This window comes from Staurois parvus, unplaced genomic scaffold (genome assembly GCF_062004578.1).
Source record: "Staurois parvus isolate SC_StPar_1 unplaced genomic scaffold, SC_StPar_1.0 ptg000114l, whole genome shotgun sequence".
In the NCBI taxonomy this organism is placed as follows: domain Eukaryota; kingdom Metazoa; phylum Chordata; class Amphibia; order Anura; family Ranidae; genus Staurois; species Staurois parvus.
The window spans coordinates 5944081-5968582 of record NW_028317910.1 but is presented as its reverse complement, the minus strand read 5'-3'; the positions used below and the strand labels follow the sequence as shown (position 1 = coordinate 5968582).

Here is a 24502-nt window from a genome sequence, read left to right as displayed (position 1 = left end):
AATGCTTATAAATGCGAATTGCCGCGTTTACAAGTGTTTTGCGTTTGAAACACTGATAAAATCAACTGGTGAATGCAAGTATTCTGCGTTCAAAAAAATGGCTGTAAACTCAAATGCCTGTAAACGAAGATGTGTACATGGACACATAGGAAAACATTAGGGTGAGTTCAGGGGCTGCTGAAAAAAAATGCTGAACAGCTCCTAAACGCGAGTTTATCAGCTGCAGTGTACATGAGCCCTTATTGAATAAAAACCAAACAGCTTAACTAAATATAAATGGTGATGTGATTTCCTGACAAGCTCTAATGAGCTACATGAAAGTAAAAGGGTGTTGCTCACATCTAAATGCATTCCCGCATTATCATATAAAACAGTTATAAATGTGTCATGGGACACTCCCTAAGTTCACACTACTGTGTAAAACTCAGTGTACAAAAATCAATAGATACATACATAAATAATATAAAAGTGATAGGTCAATCTCTTAATCCGTGAATATAACATCAAAAAGTCTAGAAACAATGCATATAGTCCCAAAAAAAGATTTTTCTGTATCCAGACAATACCTTCCTCCCATCTGTGCTCAGTAATCAAACAGTCCACACCAACATGCAAGTGGGTGCCACCAACTATTCTCCAATGCACTCACCTCAAATAGTGGACCTAAAACATTCGTTATTAGGTCTAAATGAGCATTTTCCCTCAGGGGGTATGAATATGTTACATGCTTTCTTCCTGGGATTCCTTCTCCCCTTTGGTAAGACACCTGGCATATGTCTCTTTAAGTAGTGTGTAGTAGTGTGAATTTAGGGAGCGCCACGACACATTTATAACTGTCCTTCCAAAAACTTACCTGAGCCCCGTGGCAATCCAGCGATGTGCACAAGAGCCTCGGCTCTCCTAGGTCTCTCCCTCCTCACCGGCTGAGACAGCAACAAAAGCCATTGGTTCCTGCTACTGTCCATAACAGCCAGTGAGCCAATGAGGAGAGAGCGGGGATGGGCCCAAGCCACATCTGTGTCTGAATGGAGATAAAGATCAGCGGCTTAGGAGCAAAGGGTGCCCTCATAGCAAGCTGCTTGCTATAAAAACACCTGGCAGGAAGAAGGGCCCAGGAGCACCAGCAGGAGACCCGACAAGAGGAGGACTGAGGCTGCCCTGTGCAAAACCATTGCACAGAGCAGGTAAGTACATTCACATCTCACTGACAGATGCATTTGATCTCCCAAACTGCATGAACCTGTTTCAAGCTGCTTTTGTTTTCCCAGTGACTTGTATGGGGAAAGAAGTGCTTCTAACAGGAACATAAGCATGTCAATATAGGACCTTACATAAGGACATAATGATTTTTTGTGTTTCATAATACCTTGTTTAGATAATTATTATAGGCAGCCAATACATAAAATTTATAACAAAATTATCTTTTTAAACACTGTATTATCTTCTTTAGGCTCCATGCACACTAGGAAAAACACTGGGAAAAACCCTGGATAGAAAACGCTGGTAATAGCATTTTTTAGGAGCGTTTAGGAGCGTTAGCATTTTTTCAGTACATGTAGAAGAAAGAAACAAAAAGCTAGATAAAAGCTGTTTTAGTTTTTGCGTTTTAGTAGAATTTAGCAGTGTTTTCAAGCATTTAGCATTTTTTTCTGCTATTATTATTATACAAGATTTATATAGCGCCAACAGTTTGCTCTGCGCTTTACAATATAACGGGAGACAATACAGCAACAATACAAGAGGGTTAAGAGGGCCCTGCTCCTTGGAGCTTACAGTCTAAGAGGGAGGGGCTGGTGGTACAAAAGGTAATAACTGTGAGGGATGGACTCGTATGAGGAATAGAAGATTCCGTTATTAGCTGAAGGCAGGATAGGCTTCCCTGAAGAGATAGGTTTTCAGAGATTGCCTAAAAGTGGGTAGACGATAGTCTGATAGATTGGGGTAGAGAGTTCAAGAGAATGGGGAGGCTCTGGAGAAGTCCTGGAGACGAGCATGGGAGGAGGAGACAAGGGAGCTAGAGAGCAGGAGGTCGTAAGAGGAGCGGAGAGGACGGTTTGGGTAATATTTGGAGTCAAGATTGGTAATGTAATTCTGTTGGAAAAACATTGCAAAAAACTCTACAAAAACAATTTGAAGCTGAAGCTCAAAAAATGCTAATAACCTAAAATAGTGTGCATGAACACATAGGATAACACTATTTACAGTTGCAAGAAAAAGTATGTGAACCCCTTGGGATTACGTGGAGTTTTGCATGAATTGGGCATAAAATGTGCTCTGAACGTCATCTAAGTCACAAAAATAGAAGAACACAGTCTGCTGAACATAATACTACACAAACATTTGATGTTGCCATGGTTTAATTGCACATAACATGTAAACATTCACAGTGCAGGGAGGAAAAAGTATGTGAGGCCCTAGCTTAATGACTTCTCCCAGAGCTAATTGGAGCCAGGAGTGAGCCAACCTTGACTCCAATCAGTGTGGTGATAATGGATGTGTTGCTGACAGCTGTCCTGCCCTTAAAAAACACACACCTGTTTTGGATTTACTGGTTTCAAGAAGCACTGTCTGATGTGAACCATGCCTTTCAGAAAAGAGCTCTCAGAAGACCTACGATCAACAATTGTTGACTTGCATGAAGCTGGAAAGGGTTACAAAAGTATCTCCAAAAGCCTTGATGTTCATGTGTCCACCGTAAGACAGACTGTCTACAAATGGAGAAAGTTTAGCACTGTTGCTACTCTCCCTAGGCGCGGTCGTCCTGTAAAAATTACTGCAAGAGCACAGCGCAGAATGCTGCATGAGGTAAAGAAGAATCCCAGAGTGTCAGCTAAAGACCTACAGAAATCTCTGGCACATGCTAACATTTTTGTTGACACATCTACAATAAGGAAAACATTAAACAAGAATGGAGTACATGGGAGGACACCACGGAGGAAGCCATTGCTGTCCAAAAAGAATATTGCAGCACGTTTGAAGTTTGCAAAGGAGCACCTGGATGTTCCACAGCACTACTGGCAAAATATACTGTGGACAGATGAAACCAAGATTGAGTTGTTTGGGAAGAACACACAACACTATGTGTGGAGAAAAAAAGGCACAGCACACCAACATCAAAACCTCATCCCTACTGTAAAACATGGCGGAGGGAGCATCATGGTTTGGGGCTGTTTTGCTGCCTCAGGGCCTGGACGGATTGTTGTCATTGATGGGAAAATGAATTCCAGAGTTTATTAAGACATTTTGCAGGAAAACGACCATCTGTCCGCCAACTGAAGCTCCGCAGAGGATGGGTGATGCAACAGGACAATGACCCAAAGCATACAAGTAATTCAACAAAACAATGGCTGCAACAGCACAGAATACGCCTTCTGGAGTGGCCCAGTCAGAGTCCTGACCTCAACTCGATTGAAATACTGTGGCATGACCTTAAGCAAGCGATTCACACCAGACATCCCAAGAATATTGCACTGAAACAGTTTTGTGAAGAGGAGTGATCCAAAATTACTCCAGATTGTTGTGCAGGTCTGGTCTGCAACTACAGGAAACGTTTGGTTGAGGTTATTGCTGCCAAAGGAGGGTCAACCAGTTATTAAGTCCAAAGGTTCACATAATTTTTCCTCCCTGCACTGTGAATGTTTACATGTTATATGCAATTAAACTATGGCAACATCTAATGTTTGTGTAGTATTATGTTCGGCAGACTGTGTTCTTCTATTGTTGTGACTTAGATGACGTTCAGAGCACATTTTATGCCCAATTCATGCGAAACTCCACGTAATCCCAAGGGGTTCACATACTTTTTCTTGCAACTGTAGCTTCTAGGAGCAGAACAAATATGCTGATAATAGCTTCTAGGAGCTTAAAAAAACGCTAGTGTGCATGGAGCCTTAAAATGATACTGTGTGCAAAGAACAAATACCCTGACAGCTGGAGTGATACAGTTTGTTTGGCCTAACAGCCTCATATTATCACTTTGCCATAGCAGACACACATAGTAATCTTGTGATCATGAAAACACACTGATTGGACTGAAGTGAGGAAAAGCTTTCCAAAGTGGAAAGAACTGTCAATAAAAAGATCTAGCAAGAAAGAAAATACCACTTTTGAGTGGAGTAAGCCTTCAATGCTGGATTTCAGCAAGACAAAACATGTCAGCTAAGAACAATCTTGGCCAAACACAGGAGCTATAACACATGCCCAGAGCCTAGGTCACGTGTGATGAACATGTACCCACAAGGTCTGAATACTGCAGTTTGCCCAGAAAGTTGTTTTCAGCATGCGAGACAGGCATTAAGAGGTGTTTGTGTAGGAAAAGGGGCAGAGAAAGTGCTAAAGAGATTACAGTTTGAGTTGGTGATGCTCCAGGAAATTGCATCCAATGCACAATTTACTCCAGGACAACTCAGCACACTGATGGTTTAAAATGCAATCACACAGCAGCAGACCCTGAGAAAGACAGAAATGAAAAAAATTCAATCCCATCAAAGCAAAAACGCAAATGAAATTTCTATCTGGGAGACTTGATATCAGATTAATACAGATTAATAGAATCTTGGTTTATATAGAAAAAAAAAAAATCAAAAAATAAAGAGAACAATGACATTGTTCAAAAAAAATCTTTTCAGTTATGTTTTAAGACCCAAGCGCCAGGGACTGCCTGGTGAGCGATGGAAATGCAAGCCAGCTCTGTCTGGCAACCAATGAAACAGCGCAGTGACATTTACTGTATTACCTATGTTGCAACATTTTGTTGGTAAAGGCTGCTGAAGTTACATTAAAGTGCTACTAAACCCACAACAGTAACGTCAGTCTGTATATGCAGTAAAGCTCGCTTGTTATACTCACTGTGGAACCTAAGGGGTTAATCCTCTGCTTTGTGTAAAAAGGCTGTTTGATCCTGTCTTCTCTGATCCTCTCCTTTTTTTTTTACCGTCCCCAATCCATCTGCCATAGTTGGAGCAGCCACAAGTCTGAACATTTTCTGTTTGGTGTGTATTGCTAGAGAGTTTTTGTTTTTTGAGGGTGCATGTGATTAGCACAGGGCCAATCAGGGCTCTCCAGACAGAGGGTTGGGGGTCATGCAGCCTCATAGGACAGTTAGAGGAGAATGAAAACTCCTCCTACAAGATTAACCAGTGCTTTGCTGGACATTGATAATATCAAGTCACAAGACTGCTATATATTGCTGAAGAGAAAAGGTATTTAGCAGATTATATTTACTAAAATAATTGCATTTCTATGTCCTGTGTACTGTGGGAGAGCAGATATAGTGAATGCAGGGTCCTGGGTTTAGTAACACTTTAAACACTATTGATATACTCCAAAAATATAATATACAGATCCATTACTGTGGCCCTGTGATCTATTTTTAATGGATTCATTTCTTAGCCTAGGTTCACACTGATGCAGTGCAAGTTGAATCTATTTTGCAGTGCTATTTCAGGAGCAGCTCCAGTGTGCATTAGTTACTGGAATCTCCTAGAGTCCACAGCATACAGATTCCATTCAATTCTGTGGAACTACAAACTGAACCGCACTAAACTCGCACAGGACCCTTCTTCAAAGTGCATTGGATTTGCACTGCACATATGTGAACAGCCTCCATAGAAACGAATGTTCTTCGCATCAGAAATCGCATCAGTGTGAACCAGGGCTTACTTTGTTTTTCTGCCTCCTTCTAACATACTCTGTGAGCCCCCAAAACCTCTCATTTTCCCCCTCACTTTTGTTTGTTTGGAATGAACAGTGGATGCTAGTTGTGGCCACGTCCAATGCGCTATGCACACTACACATCCTATAGTCCCTGGTTCATCCTTGAATCAAGCAAGAGAGGGTGGTTATGTTCCTACATATAGTGGGACCATGGAGAATGGACGCAGCCACCCGCTAACAGGAAGTCATATCACAACAGCAAAATAATAAAAGGAATTTTGAGAATAAAAGCGCTGGTAGCAGTAGAAGGTACTTTTTGTGTAAGAATACCTACTTAAATGAGGGGATGGGACCAGTTTTCTGATTCAAAGCTTCACAGCCATGGCATGTGTATACCACAGTACGGCTGTCTGTGCAACTTGGAGGGGGACAGTGACAACAAGCGGTTAAGTCCATGGCAAGTGTAAACTAGGCCTAATGCAGGCCATAGATGGGTTGAAAACCGGCCGTTTAAAAAAAAAAAAACGAAAATCGGTCGTTCAATAGGCCAACGTTACCACCAAAACAAATCGGCCGATTTTCGTCCCGTCTACGGCCGGCATTTAATTACTTCTGTCCCTGCAGAGAGCTCCGCTATTATATTTGACATGAAAGTCTTGCAGTTGCAACAATGTATCCATTTTGGATACAGATGTTTTTATTCAGATACAAATAGATACAATGTTGCAACCGCAATTCTTTTCATATAAAATATAATAACGGACTGGAATTCTTTTTCTTCTTCGATTTTTTTCCAACTTTACCAATAAAAAAAATGTGCCAAAACCCCCAAAAACGGCCGACCAATTAACCCACTAAAAAAAAAAATTTCGACCCGTCTATGGCCTGCATAAGTATGAATGGCAGGTAAGATATTAAACACCTTTAGTTTTGATACACCTGATTGTATTTAGAGTAATTTAACTGCGTTTACGTTCCTGTATTCCCCGCAATTGGGTTTAAAAAAAAAAATTGGATGCATTTGTAATTGTGCAAAATACTAATATTCGCAAGACATAACATTGTAGAGTTTTGATTCAGGATGTTATCCGATTGCCTAAGGATCAAGAAGGAATTTTATCCTGTTGGAGAAAACTCAATCCAATTGTTTTTTGGGGTTTTTTTGGTAATAATTGCAGACATGTTTTTTGTTCACATGTTCACTTTAAACAGTTACCAGATTCATATAAAGATATTATGTATTTTAATAAAAAATGTTTAGCCAAAGAGTAACCTCTATGGTCAGTCGCTACATTGCAATTGTGTATTATGCAAAGATAGTAAAGGTAACATTAGTATCTGGCATCACCCTCCATGCCCTGTAGGCACAACGGCTTATACAAACAGGCCATAGCTGACAGCTAGGATTACACAGAACACAAAGGCGTGTTGCCACTGCAAACAACAGCTCTTCACTGCCACCGCTTATGTGAAATTGGGAATACCATTCGCTGGCATGCAGCTCGAGCGGAACAAACCTCACAGAATGGAAATTGCTTATTTTTAAAACTGTGTTTATCCAAGCAGGGGGCTATAAGGAACCTCTGGTTACTGGAATGCTATGTAGTCCAGGATTAGAGATTTCATGTTTTACTGATGGTTGGATGTGAATTGTATCCAAACACAAGAGCACAAATGGGAGGTGGGAGGGGTTCTGTAGTTCTTAGAGACAGTTGGGAACAATGTAATGGATAGACACAGGCAAAGAACAAAAAAAGTTATCAGCTCACAAGGATCAAAAGATTTTTTTTTTCACTTTAAACAGATAAGAAAACACATTCAATTATATATTTACCATAACAAAAAGAAAGCAAATAAGAAAAGATTGTTGTTAGGACGTACATACAGTAAGGAAAAGTAAAGGATAGGTTCACCTTTTGTAACCTGTTACACCCATATTCAAGGTATAACATGTAACTGTAGGACCAGACCCTGAACCCCTTGTTCCTCCCTCCCCCTGCTGTGACAGTTAGCGGGGGATCTTCTTACCTCCATTAGCTATCACAATTTAAAAAAAAAACAGGGCCGTTACAGGTTCCGGCCGCGTCACAGAGTTCTGTGAATGGGAAACTACAAGTACTGAGTTTTTGCAGCTGTCGGCTTGTAGTTTTCAATGATCTGTTGAGAGCTGTGGTAGTTCATGGATTCTTTCGGTCAATGTAAAACTGCCTGCCAGTACGATGTACGGGCAGACAGATTGCACTGACAATATGCAGGACACCTGCGATCTGCTGATCGCTGGTACAATATTTACCAGGCTCCTAAAACAAAAAATAGTAAATGCACATTTTATTACCTGCAATAAACGTGCATTTATTATTTTTTGTTAAATGGTGAACTAACCCTGTTGACATCTACGTAGCAAAGTGAAATGCAGGGACACCGCAGCGAATGTAAGCTTGCGAGGTGTTCAGGCTGTTTGAAGCAGTAGTAAACTGCAATAAAAAAATACATAAACTGGTCCCCAGCAGGTTCCACATACTAGCACTTAACTAAAAAATGGATTCCTCCAGCGGCACGCTGTCACTGCTGACAGGGATTCCATCTTCACCTGGTCTTCCTTTAGGGTTCGCGGGCTAGGCCGTTTAAATGGCTGAGCTGTGATGACATCACTACAACACATGTGCATGGGAGCGACGGCTGCGGCACAGCTCTCTCAAAGAATGGCATGCTGTCCATTGAGAGCGTAGTGCGGACCCTCCGGTGACATCACTGGCTGCTACACATGTAAATACACTATATCACCAAAAAGTATCAGTACGCCTGCCTTTACACACACATGAGCTTTAATGGCATCCCAATCTTAGTCCGTAGGGTTCAATATTGGGTTGGCCCGCCCTTTGCAGATATAACAGCTTCAACTCTTCTGGGAAGGCTGTCCACAAGGTTTAGGAGTGTGTCTATGGGAATGTTTGACCATTCTTCCTGAAGCGCACTGATGTCGTGAGGTCAGGCACTGATGTCGGACGAGAAGGTCTGGCTCGCAGTCTCCACTCTAATTCATCCCAAAGGTGTTCTATTGGGTTGAGGTCAGGACTCTGTGCAGGCCAGTCAAGTTCCTCCACCCCAAACTCATTCATCCATGTCTTTCTGGACCTTGCTTTGTGCACTGGTGCGCAGTCATGTTGGAAGAAGGAGGGGCCATTTCCAAACTATTCCCAGAAAGTTGGGAGCATGAAATTGTCCAAAATGTCTTGATATGGTGATGCATTAGGAGTTCCCTTCACTGGGTCTAAAGGGGCCCAACCCCTGAAAAACAACCCCACACCATAATCCCCCCTCAACCAAACTTTACACTTGGCACAATGCAGTCAGGCAAGTACCATTCTCCTGGCAACCGTCAAACCCAGACTCATCCAGCATCGGATTGCCAGATAGAGAATCGTGATTGGACAACCCAGAGAACACGTCTCCACAACTCGAGTCCAGTCGCGGCGTGCTTTACACCACTGCATCCGATGCTTTGCATTGCACTTGGTGATGTAAAGCTTAGATGCAGCTGCTCAGACATGGAAACCCATTCCATGAAGTGCTCTATGCATTGTTGTTGTAATCTGAAGGGCACACAAAGTTTGGAAGTCTTTAGCTATTGGCTCTGCAGAGGGTTGCCGACTTCTGTGCACTTCAGCATGCACTGACCCCGCTTTGTCATTTTACGTGGCCTACCACTTCCTGGCTGTTGTTCCCAGTTGCTTCCACTTTGTTATAATACCACTAACAGTTGACCGCGGAATATTTAGTAGCAAGGAAATATCACATATGGACTTATTGCACAGGTGGCGACCTATTAAGGTATCACACTTGAATTCACTGAGCTCCTGAGAGCGACCCATTCTTTCACAAATGTTTGTAGAAGCAGTCTGTATGCCTAGGTGCTTGATTTTATACACCTGTGGCCATGGAGGCAAGGAACGCATGTTTAGGAGATATTTACTGTATCTACCAGTAACCCTTATCATTGACTTATCTGTAGCTACAAGATAACAAACAGTGTTTACTACCTCTTTAATATCCTTTTAAAAGCTGAACTCCAGGTAAGATTTAAAACTACCCCTGCAGTGGGGCAAAGCTCCTCCTGCACTGCAAGGATTACATGCTCTTTTCTGTCTACGGTACCTTTAAATACAGTTCTACTTAAAGTGGTTCTAAAGCCTAAACATTTTTTGCCTTAATGCATTCTCTGCAATAAGTTAAAAAAGGTTCCAGTAGCAGTATTTCCCCCTCACCCTGCAATCTACTTACCTGAGTCCTCACTCAATCCAGCGCTGTGCCCCTCAATAGCGACTCTCTCCTCTCTGGCCACTCTCACAGGCTTTGCTGGGGCAGCAGGAGCCATTGGCTCCTGCTGCTGTCAGTCAGATCCTGTGAATCACCACAGGAGCAAGGGCAAGGCAAAGCCGCGCTGTGTGTGTCTATGGACAAGGGCAGCATGGCTTAGGGCCTGCACGTGCAGCCCCAAAAGGAAGCAGCTTCCTATGGAGGAACATGGAGAGGAGAAGGAGCCAGGAGCGACTGCAGGGGACCCCAGAAGAGAAGGATCGCGGCTGCTCTGTGAAATATACAGCACAGAGAAGGTAAACATAATAGTTTAGTGATTTAAAAAATACTTTCCAATCACTTTACCTTACCCTTGTTCCCCCAGGCTTCCTCCACTCCATGTGATCAGTCCCCTGAAGCTGCTTCTCTTCGGTGCTTCATCAGTCACAGATATTCTGACATTATCGCATGCAATGCAGGACCAACAGTCCTCATTGTTGACTGCCAGAGGACCAAGGGATAAGCTATGTAAAAATGGTTTTTAACGGTATCCTAGACAAAAATGGGCATTGGGTTCTCAACTCTTGCAGTGCAGGGGAAAGCCCAGTGCAAGGGTGGTTTAGAAATTTTCACACAGCTCTGCATTAAGCAGGCTAAATGAATGGAAAAGCTGGAAAACATGCATATTGCAGTTTTTGGGGTTTTCTTTTTAACAAGAACATAAAATGTGTAAATGCACCATGGATTGTTTAGGACCTTGTTCACACCGCATTGTCCAATGCATGAGAAGGTATGATAAGACTGACTTTTTTTTTTTTATAGGGGACCTTTCACACACTGTGCAGTGAGCTGCCATGCATTGGAAAAAACAATACAGGTGCGTTTGTTTGGTGCATCAGTACATGTGTTTAGCCCCATAAGCTTGAATGGCAGTGAATGCAAAAATACATGCACCATGCATTGTCATTCATTTTAGCACATGCCAACAAGCCCCCACCCACTTACAACCTCTACTTTATTTGACTTTCATTAGCAGAAAAAAGGCAGAACACATGAAAATGCAAGGAGCTGAAAATCACAGGCAATGCAAATGCAAAACTAGTGTAAATGGACCTTCTAAGCAATGACACCCAAAAAGGCAGCCAGCTTTGTCTGCCACTGAACCTCTGGATAGAGGCAGTAACAGAAAAGACGAAACATGGGACCCTAATAGTGTGCATCTGTTCTTCGTTCTCCCAATGACAGGTAGACACTCCAGTGAAATCTCGACTCTGGCATGAACCGGAGCAGAGGCCTGCAGCCAGTTATTGAGAAGGTTTTTCTCCTTCTCTCTTGCCGAGCCTTTATATCAGGAGAGACAGGATGATGTCACCGTGTAATTTTTCTGCTCTGTCACAGCCTGGGGAGAGATGCGAGACCACCAGGAAAACACTCGGAGCTCTGCGGCTTTCAAGAAGCGAACAGGGCAGTACGTCAAGGGTTAAAGGACGTTTCAATAGCACCAGATGATGACATTAAATTAAAGGTCAAGCTTGTCGTGAACTGAAACGCATAAACCTGGAATCTGAGGAAAAAGTCAGTAAGGTGGGGTGGTCATTTATGAAGCAGCTGGCAAAAGATAGCATTTCATTCCTGCCACTTGTCACCTCTGGTCTTACCACCATTTATAAAAGTGTCAAATGGTAAACAGGCAAAACAAAATACTGTCAAGGAAATAAAACAAGCAAAAAATACAAAAGGTAAGAAAAAAAAAACACTTTGAAAAAAGTTCCTTTACCACATTTTTATTTTCTCAGACAAATGCAATGTAGTCACCAAAACAAAAACGTGTAAAAAAACAAAAACAAAAAAAAAAACTGTCACTGTAAAAAAAGTCCTTTTTCACATTCCCACCATCTGCAAGCAGAATATATCCAGTAAAGAATTTTAAAAAGAGCCTTTTTGTATTAATATTATTATGTTTATGCTATTACTATTATCATCATCATCATCATCATCATCAATAATAATTTTATTTTTATGTTTTATTATTATTGATAAATAGGCAACAAATGAAAAAAAATAGAGGCCCATTTGGATCTATGTGTAGGCAGATGCGTTGTTACAGATTAACAAGTTTTTCCTTTATGCATTGGCATGCATTTCCACGCACAGGCGCATGTTTTCAATGTGTTTTTGAATTTGGTGTGGATAGGGTTTAACAGCCATTGACTAAACCTTGTTACCTGTTGGTGAACAAATTAAAACAAAACGTTGCGTGTTCCCATTGACTCCTATGGGCCTCCCACTGCACTAAATCATGTGCTTTTAAAACGTGTTTTTAAAAACATGCTGCACTGTAGCACTGAGATAGGAACAGAAATGATCGTTTTAATACAGGAAATCACAACACATCTATTTTAGAGTGTTAAAATGCAAACAGTTTAAAATGGGCTAAAAAAACTGGGGAGAAAATAAAAGTTTTGGCTTTTTATGAACAGGTTTAAAGTGATTGTAAAGGTTCTGATTTACTTTTTTTTTCTTTAATAACAAACATGTCTTACTTACCTGCTTTGTGCAATGGTATTGCACAGAGCATCCCTGATACTCCTATTCTCAGGTACCCCACGGGAGCTAAAGGCCTGTCCCCCATGCTGAGTGCCCCCAGAGCAAGCTGCGTGCGTGTGTGCGTGCTCGCTCCCAAGCCACCTCTGTGTGTCTTTTAGACACGCAGAGTGCAGCTTGGCCTCCTAGGCCAATGGCTCCCGCTGCTGAGTCTCAGTCAAGGAGGAGGCAGAGGCTAAGGAGAGCTTATGCTCTCTTGCACATCGCTGGATTGGGCTCAGACCCAGGTGAGTATGAGGGAAGGGAAGGGGGGGAGGGGGTAGCTGAACACTGAAGGTTTTTCAGTTTCATGTATAGAATGCATGAAGGTAAAGAACCTTCAGGCTTTAGAACCACTCTGTTGCTGAAGAACTACAATGCCCAGCTTAACTTGCCAGAAGAATGGGATATGGATTTGCATGAAGGTCATAAGGGTACTCTAAGTCGTAGCAATGATCATCCAACCAGATTAACCAATTTGACTTTAGCAGACAAAAAAACCCAGCAGATTCCTTTGTAAACTGGAAACAGGAAGATGTCTCTCTGTCTGCCTCAGACAGGATGAAGGAATTCACCAGACTGCATTCACTGATTAATAGTAGGGAAAAAGTTAGTCCACCAAGTTGGTCTTTATCCACAAAATGCCACCAATTCTCTGAGATAACACCAGCACTTGGCCAAGATGAGTGCCTGACCGCCTTATTATATCTATGAATGACTCACTCTGCGCAGAACATAAAAGGAGATATTGAGATTGGGGTCTTGGAGAGTAAATGGTTCCACCAACAGACTAATTCGATTCTAGATCAAGTCTTGGATAGGAAAGTGCAGATAGCAATATGAGTCTGAAAGGACTATGTACAGTATATATTTATACACACATACACACACACACACACACACATATATATGTATCTCTTAAGCCAATTAACTTTATACCATAGTTATGTCCTAGGCTTGACACAATCTAATATATCTGATCCAGAGGTGATCATTTGAACACTGAGGGGAAGATACACTTACAGCTGACAATCTCAGCCAACAAACATCAGTAGCATAACCAATCACCTATACTGGAGAATTCCAGCCATTCGCTGTCATTTTAAGGGCCTTCTCACAGTGAAATAGCTACCTTAAAGTGGTTATAAACCCTAAACAAATTTTACCTCCATGCATTCCTTGCATTAAGGTAAAAAAATGTTGAGGCAATTTTTACTTATCGGAGTCCTCATTCGATCCAGCACTGTGCCTGTCTGCAGCTCTTCTCTCTCTCCTCACTTTCTTGTCTCACAGGCTTACCATTGGCTCCTGCTGCTGTCAATAAATGTCAGTGATAAGGGGGCAGGGCATAGTCCCAGTGTCTGTGTCAATAGACACAGACAGTGAGGCTTGAGAGCGAGCCTGCACAAGTGACACCTTAGAAAGCAGCTTTCTATGGGGGCATGCAACTGAGTGAAGGAGCACCGGCAGGGGGATTCGAGAAGAGGAGCTTTGGGGCCATCCTGTGCAATTCCATTGCACAAAGCAGGTAAGTATAAATCTCCTTTTTATTTATATATTTAAAAAAAGGGAGTATTTAGAATCACTTTGAACACAATTCACCCATAGGTGTAAAGGGTCCCATGGGAAGGCAGGATGACACAAATCCTAGAAGCCAGGCAGGCAATGCTACTAAAAATAAAAAAAGCATAGTGGTTAATTTTCTTTCATAAACAGGACTGCTTCCTTAGCGAACTCACAATCCACCTATGGCATAGGCAATGCATTGCAAGCCAAATCTAATCTGGGACTAATCCCACACCAAAAAGGAAGAACACTTTTACTGCATATTCACCAAGCATGGCATCTTAGAACCTGCACCAATTACCGCTGTTTGGAGATATCTAAACAAGAAAATCCAATAGTCCCTATCAAGGGATTCACTCTTTATAATTGTCCTACAACATGAACTTTGAAAAGTTTTGAAGTGCCACAAATTTATTCATCCCATCGTATGTATTTATCACAGATTGCCATACAAACCTTTGGTTATTCATAATAGTGTAACCCAGTCCTAAAAGAAGAAAAATTTTCCATGAAATTCTTTCACATAGGTCTATAAATGTATATTGTTAATGGTATTTCTAATAAAAATTAGGGGTCATAAGATATATATGACCTTTGTATATGTACCCCATCTGGTATTTTTTATGGATTACTATGTGTAATCATTTTATGCAATTCGTTAATAAAATTCTTGCAATTTTATACTATAATTTACATCCTCTCAGTGCTACATTTAGACTAGTGATTGGTTTTCTGCAAAATTGTTTCCATTGTGCCCCTACCCTGGACATTTTACACCATATTCAACCAGTTTTACTAATAATAACGCAAAACTATCTGGAAAAAGATCTGTAAAATATTTTATATATATATATATATATATATATACACACACACACATACACACAGTTGCCAGTGTTTATACACACACTGTTCAAAAAGGAACACTTTTCAATCAGAATATAGCATCAAGTAAATTAAACTCTTGGGATATTGATCTGGTCAGTTAAGTAGCAGAGGGGGTTGTTCATCAGTCTCATCTGCTTTGGTGTTAATGAAATTAACAACAGGTGCACTAGATGGGCAAAAATGAGACAACCCCCAAAAAAAGAATGGTTTTAAAGGTGGAGGCCACTGACATTTTTTCTCTACTCATCTTTTCTGACTGTTTTTCACTAGTTTTGCAATTGGCTAGGGTCAGTGAGCATGAGGCGATACCAGGACCCTACAGAGATTGCACAGGCAGTCCAACTCCTCCAGGATGGCACATCAATACATGCCATTGTCAGAAGGTTTGCTGTGTCTCTCAGCACAGTCTCGAGAGCATGGAGGAGATTCAGGGAGACAGGCAGTTACTGTAGGACAGCTGGACAGGGTCGTAGAAAGACCTTAACCCATCGCCAGGACAGGTATCTGCTCCTTTGTTCAAGGAGGAACAGGAAGAGCACTGTCAGAGCCCTACAAAATTACCTCCAGCACGCCACTGGTGTGAATGTCTCTGACCAAACAATCAGAAACAGTCTTCATGAGAGTGGACTGAGGGCCTGACATCCTCTAGTGGGCCCTTTTCTCACTGCCCGAAACCATAGAACTCGACAGCATTTGCCATTGAACACCAGCATTGACATGTCAGCTACTGGCACCCGGAGCTTTTCACAGATGAAAGCAGGTTCACCCTGAGCACATGTGACAGGTGTGAAAGTGTCTGGAGAAGCCGCAGAGAACATTACGCTGCCTGCAACATTGTTCAGCATGACCGTTTTGGTGGTTGGTCAGTGATGGTCTGGGGGGGCATATCCATGGAGGGACGCACAGAGCTCTACAGGCTAGACAATGGCACCCTGACTGCCATTAGGTATTGGGATGAAATCCTTGGACCCATTGTCAGACCCTACGGTGGTGCAGTGGGTCCTGGATTCCTCCTGGTGCATGACAATGCCTGGCCTCATGTGGCGAGAGTATGCAGGCAGTTCCTGGAAGATGAAAGAATTGATACCAATGAATGGCCCCCACGCTCGGCTGACCTAAATCCAATAGAACACCTCTGGGATATCATGTTTCAGTCCATCTGACGCCGCCAGGTTGCAGCTCAGACTGTCCAGGAGCTCAGTGATGCCCTGGTCCAGGTCTGGGAGGAAATACCTCAGGACACCATCTATTGTCTCATTAGGAGCATTCCCTGATGTTGTCAGGCATGCATACAAGCATGTGGAGGCCATACAAACTGCTGAGGACCATTCTGAGTTGCTGCAATGAAATTTTAGCAAAATGGACTAGTCTGCGGCATCATTTTTTCACTATGATTTTCGAGGGGGCCTTTGAATTCAGTCCTCTGTAGGTTGATAATTTTCATTTCCATTAAACAATGGGGCAGCCTTACATTCCTAACACATTACCCAGTCCATATCAGTATAGATATCCAGCATGATATTTTCCCCCATTAAGATTTGATGTGTTTTCAAAGTGTTCCTTTGATTTTTTTTGAGCAGTGTATATACACACACATACATATATATGCACAACACCATCATGTTAATGACAACCATTTAAGTCACTATGGCATTTAACATAAAAAGTTAGTTAAAGCCTGAAATCAAGAAACGTTCCATTTAGGTAGGCAGTAACAGGCAGTATACTTTTTATGGTGGTAAAGGATCATCGACCATTATTGTTAACTGATCAACCATTCTAATCAATCACAGTCAAGGCTTAATGCTACCAGCTCCACCCCAGCAAATTCATAGTATGATTTGTTTGAACTCTTTCTGAAATTCCAATCTTATAACCTCACGATGCCTATATACAATTACCTATATCAGGCTGGCAGTGCCCACTAAGAATTACTCATAGCATTCTGGTAACATTCAACAGGAACCCACACACAGCCAAGCTGTGTGTGGGATGCATCCCTCAGAACTTCATCACAGCTTGGCAGGACTGAAGCTGGCCATAAATGAGTCATTTATTTCTGTTCAACCAGTGGGCTGAATGAAAAAACTGACCTGATTCCCCCATCCACATGTTCAAGATGGATGGGGGAATCCTCCAGATGTGTCATTGTATTCTAACAGCGCTGATCGAGAGGAAATTTTCCAGGAGGATGGTTGTACAGGAGTCGATTGGTAGATCGACTTCTGTACAACCACAATGCCCATACATGGATCAACATTCGGCCAGTTCAGCAAGGAATTTCAATCCATCTATGAGCAGTTTAAGGAATAGTAGAGGAATGTTGAGGATTAAAGAGAAACAGTCACAACTGGACTTATTCAAAAATTATCCAGACTTATTTTAGTATAATTGTAGAGTCTTACATATAAAAGATGTACATTACCACATAATTACCTGATGCCTCCCAGTGTAAAAGACAATACAGGAGGATTGAAAAAGGGAGCACACCACTCCGAATTAGAAGGGTTTTATCCTCTTTATAATGAGGATTCAGAAGGTATAACCAACACAACCAAAGTTGCCAATTGTGAATCTGCTTGGGGGGGATTTACCAAAACTGGTGCACACAGAATCTGGTGCAGCAATGCATTGTAACCAATCAGCTTCTAAGTTTTATTGCCAAACTTAACTGAACAAGCTGAAGTTAGAAGCTGATTGGTTACTATGCACAGCTGCACCAGATTCTGTGTTAACAACCAAACAGAGGGAGCACTGGCCTGGTACATTATCCTTAATAAGTGGCTTTAATGTATAAAATGGTAAGTATTATACTCACAAAATGGACTAAAGTACATGCTCATCTCATGAAAGCAGCACAATACAATCCGCAAAACAACATGATGTGAAAGAATGATGGAATCTCAACAGGCTGACAAGTTTCAAGGGTTATCCTCTTCCTCAGAGCCCAGGGTAGGCCTGTTGAGGCTCCATCGTTCTTTCACGTCATGATGTTTTGCGGATTGTACTGTGCTGTTTTCATGAGATGAACATGTACTTTAGTCCATTTTGTGAGTATAATACTTACCATCTTAACTTGCATCCTCTAGATCACAGCTGCAACAGACTTGGTCTGCTTTGATAAAAGGAATGCAGATCCTCGAAATGAACTGGCTTGAGTTCCTTTAAAAGAATAGTATGACTATACTTCTCTTGTGGATCACATGAGCACACTTACTTTTTCTCCCCTGTGCCCCAGACTCTATAGCCCGTTATCAGATGATGTAGCAGAGCCGCTCCAGGATCTGGGAGGATCCCAACAATATTGTCGGAATTCACCTAGATGCCTGATCAGCAGCTGGCTCAATCTCTCCAGCATGGTGCTCCAGTGTGTTCTGGAGGGGCAGAGAAGAAGGTGACTGACATTTCCTGCTCTCTCTGTACCAAGCAGACCAAGAAATGAGCAATCAGTGGTCAAGTGACCACTCAGTTGTCGGTGTTAGAGCTGATGTGGGACAACGGCAGCATCACATGAAGGCAAGTATGTGTGTTATTTTTTTTCCAATCCTACACTTCTCCATTTATAAAATGATTCACTATCAGAAACATTATAGCCCTACTTCCACCCCTCAACCGTAAGCCACCCCTCCCCCCACCACATTCACCATCTGCTTACATTTGTGGACTGGATTATGTGTTTTTGATGCCCACTCAGTGATCCTATAGAATAAAAGCCAACATCATGATGCACACTCAGGGGCTGGGAGACACTATGTGAGCTCTTACATTTGCCTGTGTAGCTAATGTCAACATTTCAAATATCAAAAGAATTTTGTTTTGTTTATTTGCCCCCGACTCTAGCTGAAAAGAAACATACTGACAAAATAAAGCTAAGTATACATATATCTTTCATATGGAAGCCCCTATAATTATAACTTAAAACTGAATATTCAGATCCTCACATAAGCCCAATCATGACTTGTTTTAGGTTGAAAAAGCCAAGTGGAGCCAGACATATCAGAACACAGCAATCCCAAGTATACTTCAGATCAGAGCCTGATGGTGCCCAGAATAACCCAGCAGTTTAACTATGCCCAAAATAAACTATATCAAGATGCTGGCAAAACCCTGTAACGCTTGTATCACATCCGGGCAGTGCCATTCACAACTCATATGAAAGTTCAGACCAAAGCAAGCCCTTTCTTAACCACACCAAGCAAGAGCAAAGTCAACCCAGCCTGGCATTAACTAGCAGATTAAAATGTGACAAATCACAGCCATGACAGCACTTAGGATGAATTCTGTCACTGCAAAATATTGTGTGTGTGTGTGTATATATATATATATATATATATATATATATATACACACACATACACACACACATATACACAGTTAGGTCCATGTATATTTGGACACAGGCACAATTTTAATTTTTAGCAGGTATTCATCAAAACATATTCAAGCTACAGTTATATAATGGATATGGGCTGAAAGTGCACACTCTCAAGTTTAATATGAGGGTATGTACATCCAAATTGGAGGAAGGGTTTAGGAATTACAGCTCTTAAGAGTAGCCATCCCCCTTTTTCAAGATACCAATTACCAAGGTAATTAGACAATTGAATAAAAAGCTGTTTCATGGCCAGGTGTGGGCTACTCATTCATTATTTCTTCATCAATTAAGCAGGTAAAAGATCTGGAGTTGATAAGTGTGGTATTTGCTATTGGAATCTATTGCTGTGAACCTACATCATGTGTTCAAAGGAGCTGTCCATGCAAGTGAAACAGGCCATTGTAAGGCTTCAAAAATTAAACAAATCCATCAGAGATAGCAGCAACATTAGGAGTGGCCAAATCAACAGTTTGATACATTCTGAGGAAAGAAAAACGCACTGATGAGCTCAGCAACATAAAAAGACATGGACGTCCATGGAAGACAACAGTGGTGGATGATCGCAGGATCCTCTCTATGGTAAAGAAAAACCCATTCACAACATCCAGACAAGTGAAGGACACTCTCCAGGAGGTGGGCGTATCATTTTCAAAATCTACAATCAAGAGAAGACTTCACGAGAGCAAATACAGAGGGTTCACCACAAGGTGCAAACCATTAGTAAGCCTGAAGAATAGAAAAGCCAGATTAGACTTTGCCAAAAAACATCTAAAAAAGCCAGACCAGTTCTGTAAAATTATTCTTTGGATGGATGAAACTAAGATTAATCTGTACCAGAATGACGGGAAGAAAAAACTGTGGAGAAGTCTTGGAACAACTCGTGATCCAAAGCACACAACGTCATCTGTAAAACATGGTGGAGGCAGTGTGATGGCATGGGCAGGCATGGCTTCCAGTGGCACTGGGTCATTGGTGTTTATTGATGATGTGACAGAAGCAACCGGATGAATTCTGCAGTGTTTAGAGATATACTGTGAGCCAATATCCAATATTTAACTATAGATTGAATATGTTTTGGTAAATACCAGAAACAAACTAACATTGTGCCTGTGTCCAAACATATATGGACCTAACTGTGTGTGTGTGTATATATATATATATATATATATATATATATATATATATATATGTATATACACACCACAAGCACGCTGCATATCGTGGGGCATAAATGCCAGCATGACATCTAAAGGCTGGTAACTTCTGTAATGTAAACCACAGACTGGTAGTGTTCAGTATAATGTAGTTCACAAGCTGGTAATAGTGCCCATTATAATTGAAGCAAAGCGTACCAACAAGTTCACAGTACCCTGTAAAATGTATACTTCACCTTTTCAGTGGCCATTATAATGTATAAAATAGGCTGTCAGTGCCATGTGCAGCATATATATATATATATATATATATATATATATATATATATATATATATATATGACAGAGTGGGGGTGCCTAGTATCTATGACAGTACAATATATCATAGGCTGACCATACCAAGGGTGGTATACTGTATATGACTGGCTAATAATGACCTGTATAGTACACTTCACCAATTGATAGTGCCATGTATAGTTTATATGACAGGCTGGCAGTACCCATATTGTAAACATCACCCATGGGCTATGCCCAGTATTCTATATAACAGGCTGGTATTGCATCATATAGTTTACAGTATAAAACAGGCTGTCAGTTCCCAGGATAATGTATATGTCATAGGTTGGCAGTGCCCTGTATCATCTATATGGCTGCCACTACTCTTTCACTAAAAATATACACAGATACACATAGCACTGGTTGGCAGTGCTGAGAATACTATATATAAGTAGGCTGACAGTGCCCAGTGCAGAATATATAAAACAGACTGACAGTGCCCCAGTATACTGTGTATATTTATGAACAGGCTGGCAATGCCCAGTATAACATATATGACTTGTTGGCAGTTGCCAGTATAGTATATATGACAGGCTGGCAATGCCCAGTACAGCATTTATGAAAGCTTGGCAGTGCCCAGTATACTATATATGACAAGTTGGCAGAGTCCATTATAGTTTGATATGACAGGTTGGCAATGCCCGGTATAATATATATGAAAGTTGGGCAGTGCCCAGTCTAGTATTTATGAAAGAGTGTATAGTATGACAGGTTGGCAATTACCAGTATAGTATATATGAAAGGTTGGCAGTGCCCAGTCTAGTATATATGAAAGGTTAGCAGTGCCCAGCATAATATATATGAAAGGTCGGCAATGCCCAGTATAGTATATATGAAAGGTCGGCAATGCTCAGTATAGTATATATGAAAGGTTGGCAGTGCCCAGATTAATATATATGACAGATTGGCAGTCTGGTATAGTGTATATGATAGGTTGGCAGTGCCCAGTATAGTATATATGAAAGTTTGGCAGTGCCCAGCATAATATATATGGAAGGTTGGCAGTGCCCAGTATAATACATATGACAGGTGGCAGTGCCCATTATAATATATATGAAAGGTTGGCAGTGCCCAGTATAATATATGTGAAAGGTTGGCAGTGCCCAGTATAATATGACAAGTTGACAATGCCCACTATAATATATATGAAGTATACTATATATGACAGGTTGGCAATGCCTGGTACATTATATGTGAAAGGTTGGCAGTGCCCAGTATAGTATATATGAAAGGTTGTCAGAGTCCAGTATATTATATATGAAGGTTTGTCAGTGCCCAGTATAGCATATATGAAACAGTGCCCAATATATTATATATAAAAGGTTGGCAATGCCCATTATAGTATATATGAAAGGTTGGCAGTTCCCAGTATAGTATATATGAAAGGTTGGCAATGCCCAGTATAGTATATATGAAAGGTTGTCAGTGCCCATTATAGTATGACAGGTTGGCAGTGCCCAGTATAGTATGACAGTTTGGCAATGCCCAGTATAATATATATGAAAGGTTGGCAGTGCCCAGATTAATATATATGACAGGTTGGCAGTCTGGTATAGTGTATATGATAGGTTGGCAGTGCCCAGTACAGTATATATGAAAGGTTGGCAGTGCCCAGCATAATATATATGAAAGGTTGGCAGTGCCCAGTATAATATATATGACAGGTGGCAGTGCCCATTATAATATATATGAAAGGTTGGCAGTGCCCAGTATAATATATGACAGATGGCAGTGCCCAGTATAATATATGTGAAAGGTTGGCAGTGCCCAGTATATGACAAGTTGACAATGCCCAGTATAATATATATGAAGTATACTATATATGTAAGGTTGGCAGTGCCCAGTATAGTATATACGAAAGGTTGTCAGAGTCCAGTATATTATATATGAAAGTTTGTCAGTGCCCAGTATATTATATATGAAAGGTTGGCAATGCCCAGTATAGTATATATGAAAGGTTGGCAGTGCCCAGTATATTATATATGAAAGGTTGGCAGTGCCCAGTATAGTATATATGAAAGGTTGGCAATGCCCAGTATATTATATATGAGAGGTTGGCAGTGCCCAGTATAGTATATATGAAAGGTTGGCAGTGTCCAGTATAGTATATATGAAAGGTTGGCAATGCCCAGTATAGTATATATGAAAGGTTGGTAATGCCCAATATAGTGTATATGACAGGTTGGCAGTGCCCAATCTAGTATATATGAGAGGTCGGCAGTGCCTAGTATAATATATATGAAAGTTCGGCAGTGCCCAGTATAGTATATATGAAAGGTTGGCAGTGCCCAGTATAATATATATGAAAGGTCAAAAATGCCCAGTCTAGTATATATGAAAGGCTGGCAATGCCCAGTATAGTATATATGAAAGGTTGGCAATGCCCAGTATAATATATATGAAAGGTTGGCAGTGCCCAGTATAGTATATATGCCAGGTTGGCAGTGCCCAGTATAATGTATATGAAAGGTTGGCAGTGCCCAGTATAGTATACATGAAAGGTTGGCAGTGCCCAGTATAGTATACAAGAAAGGTTGGCAGTGCCCAGTATAGTATACATGAAAGGTTGGCAGTGCCCAGTATAGTATACAAGAAAGGTTGGCAGTGCCCAGTATAGTATACAAGAAAGGTTGGCAGTGCCCAGTATAGTATACATGAAAGGTTGGCAGTGCCCAGTATAGTGTATATGAAAGGTTGGCAGTGCCCAGTATAGTATAGATGACAGGTTGGCAGTGCCCAGTATAGTATACATGACAGGTTGGTAGTGCCCAGTATAGTATACATGACAGGTTGGCAGTACCCAGTATAGTATACATGAAAGGTTGGCAGTGCCCAGTATAGTATACATGACAGGTTGGCAGTGCCCAGTATAGTATACATGACAGGTTGGCAGTGCCCAGTATAGTATACATGAAAGGTTGGCAGTGCCCAGTATAGTATATATGAAAGGTTGGCAGTGTCCAGTATAGTATATATGAAAGGTTGGCAGTGCCCAGTATAGTATATATGAAAGGTTGGCAGTGCCCAGTATAGTATACATGAAAGGTTGGCAGTGCCCAGCACAGTGTAAATATAATAGGCTGGCATTGCCCGGTATAGTATTGATGTCATATGCTGGCAGAGCCTAGTACTGTTCCCCCCCCCCCCCCCCATATCAGTAGAATACCCCCCCATCCGGGCGGTGTACTGGGATCAGACTGGGTGTCTACTCATGTGATGGGTTACGTCACGTGATCACCCCCGACTCCCCCATCACCGGGCACCTCATCCCCCGCCTCACCTGCTCCGCTATCCCTGCTCCCCTCACTCCGGTCCAGGGCGGAGAGCGGATCGGGCTATGACGTGCGCCTTCCCCAGCCGAGCGGAATGTCCCAACTGGGACACCGTACACCCTTCTCCCTGCCCCGTCCACTACTAGCCTCCGCCCATCCGGCTCCACCCCGCCCACCCGCTCCGTGACTGGCATCGCAACGCCAGCTAGGGAGCGTTACGTCATTCTTCTGGGCGGAGAGAGACCGATAGGCTATGCGGCTCTTCCGGATCGTCCCGCCGTCGGCCGCCATGTTAAGAAGGTCAAGAAGGCTAAAAGGATGTCAGTGTGTCCTCTGGCCAGCCTGCTGCTAAGTGTGCAGAATAAGAAGGAGAAGCC

The 24502-nt window shown here is 41.8% G+C and overlaps 1 protein-coding gene across 15 annotated transcripts in view; it reads right to left on the bottom strand.

Moving 5' to 3' along the window:
- ERC1 (ELKS/RAB6-interacting/CAST family member 1) overlaps positions 1–24268 on the bottom strand; it is a 352762-nt gene extending 328494 nt beyond the window's left edge. For all 15 annotated transcript variants that reach the window (XM_089671795.1, XM_089671801.1, XM_089671796.1 and 12 more), the window contains exon 1: positions 24134–24268. The gene's annotated coding sequence lies outside the window, so the exon portion shown is untranslated. The remainder of the gene's footprint in view (positions 1–24133) is intronic.
- Positions 24269–24502: the final 234 nt, after the last annotated feature.